Raw genomic sequence first — 10,331 nt, 5'->3', positions numbered from 1 at the left:
AAGGCTCCTCCCCTCAACCTAGGAGGTTTAGAAACTCATACTGAAAGGAAAATACAATGTAAAACTCGAATATGGTGTATAATTGTCCGAATGATTATGTAAAATAACTCTTAAATAGTAAACTAATGACTAGTAAGGGTAAAACAGTATTTTTAGTGCTAAAATTCACTTCTGGGGCCCACTTGGTGAGTGTTTGGGCTGAGCCTTGATGAGATCCACGTGTTAGGAGGTCTCTGGGGCGTTGAACGCTGGCTAGGAGGTCCTCTCTGGGCATTTGGACGTTGGGCTCTGCTCTTTGGGTGCTGGACGCCTGAAGGGGGCAGGAAGTTGGCATTAGACGCCAGTTTTGAGCCTTCAAATCTGAAGCAAAGTATGGACTATTATATATTGTCAGAGTGTTCCTCCCTCTTGGGCGTTAAACGCCCAGCTAGGGCCTCTTGGCTGGCGTTTAACATCAGGCTTGTGCTCCCTTTAGGGCGTTAAACGCCCAGCCAGGGCCTCCTGGTTGGCGTTTAACGCCAGGCTTGTTGCCTCCATGGGCATTTTAAATGCCCAATTGCCTTCCCTTTCTGGTGTTTAACGCTAGAGAGATCCTTACTCCAGGGTATTCTGTTTGCTGTTTTGCATCATTCTGTCTCTGTTTAAGCATTGTCCATGATCACTAATCATTAAAATTAACTTAAAACATAATGAAAACTAATTGAAAAGAAAATTGATTAAAATAGAAACAACCAGGAAATTAATAATGTATGAGTGAATATTGGGTTGCCTCCCAATAAACGCTTCTTTAATGTCTTTAGCTGGACTTCACTATGCTTAGCTTAGCAACAGTTTCGAACCTCCTGGTTCTATATCTCCTTCAAGGTAATGCTTAACCTTCTGTCTATTGACAGTGAACCTATTTTCAGGGTCTTTACCTTGAAGTTCTATGTGCCCGTAAGATGATACATTTGTAATCACATACGTTCCCTTCCAGCGAGATTTGAGTTTCCCAGGAAATAATTTGAGTCTTGAGTTGAAGAGCAGGACTTTTTGTCCTGGTTCAAAGAATCTAGAAGCTAACTTCCTGTCATGCCACCTTTTTACCTTTTCCTTATAGATCTTTGCATTTTCAAATGCATTTAAGTGGAATTCGTCCAACTCATTTAGTTGGAGAAGCTGTTTCTCTCCTACTGCCTTAGCATCAAGGTTGAGGAATCTAGTAGCCCAATAGGCTTTATGTTCTAGTTCCACTGGCAAATGACAGGACTTTCCATATACCAGCTGGTATGGTGAAGTTCCAATGAGGGTTTTGAAAGCTGTTCTGTATGCCCAAAGAGTGTCATCAAACTTTCTAGCCCAATCCTTTCTAGAGGCACTTACTATCCTCTCTAAGATTCACTTAAGTTCTCTATTTGAGACTTCGGCTTGACTATTTGTCTGGGGATGATATGATGTTGCTACTTTATGGTGAACTCTGTAATAGTTTAAGACAGAATCCAACTGTCTGTTGCAGAAATGAGTACCTCCATCACTAATTAGTGTCCTAAGGACACCAAATCTACTGAAGATGTTCTTTTGGAGGAACTTCATTACTACTCTGGTGTCATTAGTAGGTGTTGCTATTGCTTCAACCCATTTGGACACATAATCTACTGCCACAAGGATGTAGAAGTTTGAGTATGAAGGCGGGAAGGGTCCCATGAAATCTTTGCCCCATACATCAAACAACTTAATCTCTAGGATTTCTTGCTGAGGCATGATGTGACCATGAGGGAGATTGCCAGCCCTTTGGCAACTATCACAGTTATGGACGAACTCTCTAGAATTCTTAAAGAGAGTAGGCCAGTAAAAGCCACTTTGGAGTACCTTGGTGGCTGTTCGCTCACCTCCAAAGTGTCCTCCATAGTCAGAGCCATGGCAATGTCATAGAATTCTCTGTGCTTCTTCTTCAGACACACAGCGTAAGATTATTCCATCCAATCATCTCTTAAAGAGATATGTCTCATCCCATAGGTAATATTTTGCATCATGCATGAGTTTTCGGGCTTGCTGCCTGGTAAATTCCTTGGGAATAAACCTTATAGCCTTGAAATTTACAATGTCTGCAAACCAAGGTACTGTTCGGATGGTATAGAGTTGCTCATCTGGAAAGGATTCGGATATGTCAGTGGAAGGAGAAGAAGTCCCTGCTATTGGCTCAATCTGGAACAAGTGATCAGCCACCTAATTTTCTATCTGTTTTTTGTCTCTAATTTCTATATCAAACTCTTGCAGGAGTAATACTCATCTTATAAGTCGGGGTTTAGAATTCTGCTTGGTGAGCAGATACTTTAGAGCAGCATGGTCAGTATAAATAATGACCTTAGATCCAACTAGGTAGGATCTGAACTTGTCAATGGCATAGACTACTGCAAGTAGCTCCTTTTCTGTAGTAGTGTAGTTTTTCTGTGCATCATTTAATATACGACTAGCATAATAAATGACATGCAGAAGCTTATCATGTCTTTGCCCCAGGACTGCGCCAATTGTGTAAAACCTGGTCAAATTGTAATTAATTAAATAATAAATTAAATAGGAGCGAATATGGTTAGAAAATCTAGCAATCGGAATTTGATAATTTAAATATGATATTTGGACTCAGTGGATTTTTCTGAGTCGAAAAATATAGTTTTCTGCGTAAAAACGTGCACTGAATTTTGACCGACAGTACCGGCTGAGATCTGTCTGGTACTACAGCTGAGAAAATTGATTATAAGTAAATAAGGTTAAGAAATTAGGATTTATAATTAGGGAAGATAGAAATATTTAAAATGTGATTTAAAGCGTTAATCTTAAAGGTTTTGGCCCAAAATTGGGCCAACAGACTAAATCAAGTGAATTGGGCCCAAGTGGACCCAAGCCCAGTATATATAAGCCTTAACTTAAGGCCATTCAACAGCCACAACTCCCATTTAGTGGGCGAGGGCCGAAATTGAGAGAAGAGAGAAGAAAGGAGAAAACCTAATCCTAGTTCCAACTTCAAATCACCATAACTTGAGCTACGAAACTCCGATTGTCGAGCCGTTTGTGGCCACGCGTTGCTCTTCTCATCCTCTACAATTTTATCTAAGTTTTGTGGTGAGTATTTGATGAGCGGATAATTTATACACTTTTTGGCATTATTTTTAGTATATTTTTAGTAGGATCTAGTTACTTTTAGGGATGTTTTTATTAGTTTTTATGTTAAATTCACATTTCTGGACCTTACCATGAGTTTGTGTATTTTTCTATGATTTCAGGTATTTTCTGGCTGAAATTGAGGGACTTGAGCGAAAATCATATTCAGAGGTTGAAGAAGGACTGCTGATGCTGTTGGATTCTGACCTCCCTGCACTCAAAGTGGATTTTCTGGAGCTATAGAACTCCAAATGGTGCGTTCTCAACGGCGTTGGAAAGTAGACATCCAGGGATTTCCAACAATATATAATAGTCCATACTTTGCCCGAGTTTAGATGACACAAAAGGCGTTGAACGCCAGTTCTACGCTGCAGTCTAGAGTTAAACGCCAGAAACACGTCACAAACCAGAGTTGAACGCCAAAAACACGTTACAACTTGGCGGTCAACTCCAAAAGAAGCCTCTGCACGTGTAAACTTCAAGCTCAGCCCAAGCACACACCAAGTGGGCCCCGGAAGTGGATTTATGCATCAATTACTTACTTCTGTAAACCTTAGTAGCTAGTTTAGTATATATATAGAACTTTTTATCATTGTATTCACAGTCTTGGTTACTCCGGTTCCCCTCTGGGGCCGAGACCAATGAACTCCATTATCACTTATGTATTTTCAACGATAGAGTTTCTGCACTCCATAGATTAAGGTGTGGAGCTCTGCTGTTCCTCATGATTTAATGCAAAGTACTACTATTTTCTATTCAATTCAACTTATTCCGCTTCTAAGATATCCATTCGCACCCAAGAACATGATGAATGTGATGATTATGTGACGCTCATCATCATTCTCACTTATGAACGTGTGCCTAATAAACACTTCCGTTCTACATGCAAACAAGCTAGAATGAGTATCTCTTAGATATCTAATACAGAGGACCGAGTCCGAGATATTAGAATCTTCGTGGTATAAGTTAGAACCCATGGATGGCCATTCTTGAGATCCGAAAAATCTAAACCTTGTCTGTGGTATTCTGAGTAGGATCTGGGAAGGGATGGCTGTGACGAACTTCAAACTCGCGAGTGCTGGGCGTAGTGACAGACGCAAAAGGAAGGTGAATCCTATTCCAGTATGATCGATAACCTCAGATGATTAGCCGTGCCATGACAGAGTATTTGGACCTTTTTCACAGAGAGGATGGGATGTAGCCATTGATAACGGTGATGCCCTATATAAAGCTTGCCATGGAAAGGAGTAGGACTGGTTGGATGAAGACAGTAGGAAAGCAGAGGTTCAGAGGAACGAAAGCATCTCTAAACGCTTATCTGAAATTCTCACCAATGAATTACATAAGTATTTCTATCTTTATTTTCTGTTTATTTACTATTATTATTCGAAAACTCCATAACCATTTAATATCCGCCTGACTGAGATTTACAAGATGACCATAGCTTGCTTCATACCAACAATCTCCGTGGGATCGACCCTTACTCACGTAAGGTTTTATTACTTGGACGACCCAGTGCACTTGCTGATTAGTTGTATTGAAGTTGTGACAAATTATGAATTAAGATTAGAGCACCAAGTTTTTGGAGCCATTACCAGGGATCACAATTTCGTACACCAAGGTTTTGGTGCCGTTGCCGGGGATTGTTCGAGTTTGGACAACTGACGGTTCATCTTGTTGCTCAGATTAGGTAATTTTTTTTTGTTTTATTTTAAAAAAAAATTTCTTCAAAAATCTTTCAAAAAAATTTTTTCCCTTTGTTTTCGAAAATTATTTTAAAAATTTTAAGAATGAATTCTAATGTTTCAAAATGGTATGCTGAAGTTTGGCTGGCCATCAAGCTTTAGACTAACCTGGTATGATTCCTGGAATCTTGATTGAGGACTTTGAATTCATTGCTTCCTTTTCTCTATATGTTTTCAAAAAAAATAAAAATATACAAAAATCCAAAAAAATTAATAAAATCATAAAAATAAAAAATATTTTATGTTGTTTGTTTGAGTCTTAAGTCAATTTTTAAGTTTGGTGTCAATTGCATTTTTTTAAAAAAAATTTATGCATTTTTCGAAAATTCATGCATTCATAGTGTTCTTCATGATCTTCAAGTTGTTCTTGGTAAGTATTCTTGTTTGATCTTGATGTTTTCTTATTTTGTGTCTTTTGTTGTTTTTCATGTGCATCTTTGCATTCATAGTGTCTAAAAATTAAAAATTTTTAAGTTTGGTGTCTTGCATGTTTTCTTTTCTGGAAAATTTTTCAAAAATAAGTTCTTGGTGTTCATCTTGACATTCAAAGTGTTCTTGGTATTCATCTTGTCATTCATAGTGTTCTTGCATGCATCACATGTTTTGATCCAAAATTTTCATGCATTGAGTCTTTTTGATGTTTTTCTCTTTCATCATTAAAAATTCAAAAATAAAAAAAAATATCTTTCCCTTTTTCACTCATAAATTTTCAAAAATTTGAGTTGACTTTTTCAAAATTTTTTAAAATTTAGTTGTTCCTTATGAGTCAAATCAAATTTTCAATTTAAAAACCTTATCTTTTTCAAAATCTTTTTCAAAAATCAAATCTTTTTCATTTTTCTTATTTATTTTCGAAAATTTTAAAAATATTTTTCAAAAATCTTTTTCTTAATTTCATCTCATAATTTTCGAAAATATTATCAACAATTAATGTTTTGATTCAAAAATTTTAAGTTTGTTACTTTCTTGTTAAGAAAGATTCAAACTTTAAGTTCTAGAATCATATCTTGTGATTACTTGTGAGTCAAGTCATTAATTTTGATTTTAAAATTCAAATCTTTTTCAAAACTAATTTTAATCATATCTTTCTATCATATCTTTTTAAATCATATCTTTTTCAAAAATTTGATTTTAAAATATCTTTTCTAACTTCTTATCTTCTTATCTTTTCAAAATTGATTTTCAAATCTTTTTCAACTAACTAATTGACTTTTTGTTTATTTCTTATCTTTTTCAAAACCACCTAACTACTCTTCCCTCTCTAATTTTCGAAAATACCTCCCTCTTTTTCAAAAATTCCTTTTAATTAATTAATTGTTTTAAATTTTAATTTTAAATTTTTTACCCTTTAATTTTCGAAAATTATCAACTTCTTTTCAAAAAATTATTTTCAAAAATTTCTCTCTCTCATCTTCTTCTATTTATTTAATTACTTACTAACACTTCTCCTCACCCAAAAATTCGAACCCCTTCTTCTCCTTTGAGTTCGAATTCTTCTCTTCTTCATTCTTTTTCTTCTTTTCTTCTACTCACACAAGGGAACCTCTATACTGTGGTAAAAAGGATCCCTATTATTATTTTCTATTCCCTTCTTTGTCATATGAGCAGGAGCAAGGACAAAAACATTCTTGTTGAAGCAGATCCTGAACCTGAAAGGACTCTAAAAAGGAAACTAAGAGAAGCTAAAATACAACAATCCAGAGACAACCTTACAGGAATTTTCGAACAGGAAGAGGAGATGGCAGCCAAAAATAATAATAATGCAAGGAGGATGCTTGGTGACTTCACTGCACCTAATTCCAATTTACATGGAAGAAGCATCTCCATTCTTGCCATTGGAGCAAACAATTTTGAGCTGAAACCTCAATTAGTTTCTCTGATGCAGCAGAATTGTAAGTTTCATGGACTTCCATCTGAAGATCCTTTTCAGTTCTTAACTGAATTCTTGCAGATCTGTGACACTGTTAAGACCAATGGGGTTGGTCCCGATGTCTACAGGCTTGTGCTTTTCCCGTTTACTGTAAGAGACAGAGCTAGAGTATGGTTGGACTCTCAACCTAAGGATAGCCTGAACTCTTGGGATAAGCTGGTCACGGATTTCTTAGCCAAGTTCTTCCCTCCTCAAAAGCTTAGTAAGCTTAGAGTGGATGTTCAAACCTTCAGACAGAAAGAAGGAGAATCCCTCTATGAAGCTTGGGAGAGATACAAGGAACTGACCAAAAAGTGTCCTTCTGACATGCTTTCAGAATAGACCATCCTGGATATATTCTATGATGGTCTGTCTAAGTTATCAAAGATGTCACTGGACCATTCTGCAGGTGGATCCATTCACCTAAAGAAAACACCTGCAGAAGCTCAGGAACTCATTGACATGGTTGCAAATAACCAGTTCATGTACACTTCTGAGAGGAATCCTGTAAGTAATGGGACGCCTCAGAGGAAGGGAGTTCTTGAAATTGATACTCTGAATGCCATATTGGCTCAGAATAAAATATTGACTCAATTAGTCAATATGATCTCTCGGAGTCTGAATGGATTGAAGGAATCATCCAACAGTACTAAAGAGGCATCTTCTGAAGAAGAAGCTTATGATCCTGAGAACCCTGCAATAGCAGAGGTGAATTACATGGGTGAACCTTATGGAAACACCTATAACCCCTCATGGAAGGATCAACAAATGCCTCAACAAGGCTTTAATAATGGTGGAAGAAACAGGTTTAACAATAGTAAACCTTTTCCATCATCCACTCAGCAACAGACAGAGAATTCTGAGCAGAATCCATCTAGCTTAGCAAATTTAGTCTCTGATCTATCTAAGGCCACTGTGAGTTTCATGAATGAAACAAGGTCTTCCATTAGAAATTTGGAAGCACAAGTGGGCCAGCTGAGTAAGAAGATCACTGAAACTCCTCCTAATACTCTCCCAAGCAATACAGAAGAGAATCCAAAGAGAGAGTGCAAGGCCATTGATATAACCATCATGGCCGAACCTACAGGGGAGGAAGAGGACGTGAATCCCAGTGAGGAAGACCTCCTGGGACGTCCAGTAATCAACAAGGAGTTTTCCTTTGAGGAGCCAAAGAAATCTGAGGCTCATCTAGAGAACATAGAGATTCCATTGAACCTCCTTATGCCCTTCATGAGCTCTGATCAGTATTCTTCTTCTGAAGAGAATGAGGATGTTACTGAAGAGCGAATTGCCAAGTATCTTGGTGCAATCATGAAGCTGAATGACAAATTATTTGGTAATAAGCCTTGGGAAGATGAACCTCCCTTGCTCATCAATGAACTGAGTGATCTAGATCAACTGACATTGCCTCAGAAGAAACAGGATCTTGGAAAGTTCTTAATACCTTGTACCATAGGCACCATGACCTTTGAGAAGGCTCTATGTGACCTTGGGTCAGGGATAAACCTCATGCCACTCTCTGTAATGGAGAAACTGGGAATCCTTGAGGTACAGGCTGCCAATTTCTCATTAGAAATGGCAGAAAAATCTATGAAAATGGCTTATGGACTAGTAGAGGACGTGTTAGTAAAGGTTGAATGCCTTTACATCCCTGCTGATTTCATAATCCTAGATACTGGGAAGGATGAGGATGAATCCATCATCCTTGAAAGACCCTTCCTAGCCACAGCAAGAGCTGTGATTGATGTAGACAGAGGAGAGTTGGTCCTTCAACTAAATGAGGACAACCTTGTGTTTAAAACTCAAGGATCTCTTTCTGTAACAATGGAGAGGAAGCATGAAAAGCTTCTCTCAGTACAGAGTCAACTAAAGCCCCCATAGTCAAACTCTAAGTTTGGTGTTGAGAGGCCTCAGCCAGACTCTAAGTTTGGTGTTGAACTCCCATATCCAAACTCTAAGTTTGGTGTTGGGAGTCTATAAAATTGACCTGATCACCTGTGTGGCTCCATGAGAGCCCACTGTCAAGCTATTGACATTAAAGAAGCGCTTGTTGGGAGGCAACCCAATTTTTATTTATCTAATTTTATTTTTATTTTTATTGTTTTTTCATGTTTTATTAGGTTCATGATCATGTGGAGTCACAAAATAAATACAAAAATTAAAAACAGAATCAAAAACAGCAGAAGAAAAATCACACCCTAGAGGAGGGACTTACTGGCGTTTAAACGCTAGTAAGGAGCATCTGGCTGGCGTTCAACGCCAGAACAGAGCATGGATCTGGCGTTGAACGCCAGAAACATGCTGCATCTGGGTGCTGAACACCCAGAACAAGCATCAATTCGGCGTTTAAATGCCAGAATTGCATGCAAAGGCATTTTTACATGCCTAATTGGTGCAGGGATGTAAATCCTTGACACCTCAGGACCTGTGGACCCCACAGGATCAACTCAGCATCTGTGGACCCCACAGGATCCCCACCTACCTCCACTCATACTCTTCCCTCTTCTCATTCATCCTCTCTTCCCAATAAACATCCTTCCCCAAAACCCTTCACCAATCACCTCAATCTCTCTCTTCCCTATTACCCATTCACCACTCACATCCACCCACTCTTCCCCATAAACCTACCTCATACACCCCACCTACCTTCAAAATTCAAAATCACTTTCCCACCCAAACCCACCTAAATGGCCGAACCTGACCCCTCTCCCTTCACTATATAAACCCCTCCATTCTTCTTCATTTTCACACAACACAACCCTCTCTTCCCCTTCTTGGCCGAAACACAACTGTCTCTCCCTCCCCTCCATATCTTCTTCTTCTTCTTCTTTTCTTTCTTCTCTTGCTCGAGGGCGAGCAATATTCTAAGTTTGGTGTGGGTAAAAGCATAAGCTTTTTATTTTTTCATTACCAGTGATGGCATCTAAGACCGGAGAATCCTCTAGAAAAGGGAAAGGGAAGACAAAAGCTTCCACCTCCGAGTCATGGGAGATGGAAAGATTCATCTCCAAAGCCCATCAAGACCATTTTTATGATGTTGGGCCAAGAAGAAGGTGATCCCCGAGGTCCCTTTCAAACTCAATAAAAATGAGTATCCGGAGATCCGACATGAGATCCAAAGAAGAGGTTGGGAAGTTCTAACAAACCCCATCCACCAAGTCGGAATTCTAATGGTTCAAGAGTTCTATGCTAATGCATGGATCACTAGAAACCATGATCAAAGTAAGAACCCAAACCCAAAGAATTATCTCACCATGGTTCGGGGGAAATACTTAGATTTTAGTCCGAAAAATGTGAGGTTGGCGTTCAACTTGCCAATGATGGAAGAGAACGCACACCCCTACACAAGAAGAGTCAACTTTGATCAAAGGTTGGACCAAGTCCTCATGGACATATGTGTGGAAGGAGCTCAATGGAAGATTAACTCAAAAGGCAAACCGGTTCAACTGAGAAGACTGGACCTTAAGCCCGTAGCTAGAGGATGGTTGGAGTTCATTCAACGCTCAATCATTCCCACTAGCAACCGGTCTGAAGTTACA

The 10,331-nt window shown here is 38.6% G+C and overlaps 1 long non-coding RNA gene across 1 annotated transcript in view; it reads right to left on the bottom strand.

The window, feature by feature from the left end:
* Nucleotides 8,996-10,331, bottom strand: part of LOC110264698 — a 19,102-nt gene continuing 17,766 nt past the window's right edge. Inside the window, exon 3 of the long non-coding RNA XR_002350869.1 lies at nucleotides 8,996-9,006. This is a non-coding gene — a long non-coding RNA (uncharacterized LOC110264698). The remainder of the gene's footprint in view (nucleotides 9,007-10,331) is intronic.

Source organism: Arachis ipaensis, chromosome B07 (genome assembly GCF_000816755.2).
Source record: "Arachis ipaensis cultivar K30076 chromosome B07, Araip1.1, whole genome shotgun sequence".
Taxonomy (NCBI): Eukaryota; Viridiplantae; Streptophyta; class Magnoliopsida; order Fabales; family Fabaceae; genus Arachis; species Arachis ipaensis.
The sequence above is the reverse complement of the archived record's forward strand: the minus strand, read 5'-3'. Positions and strand labels throughout refer to the sequence as shown.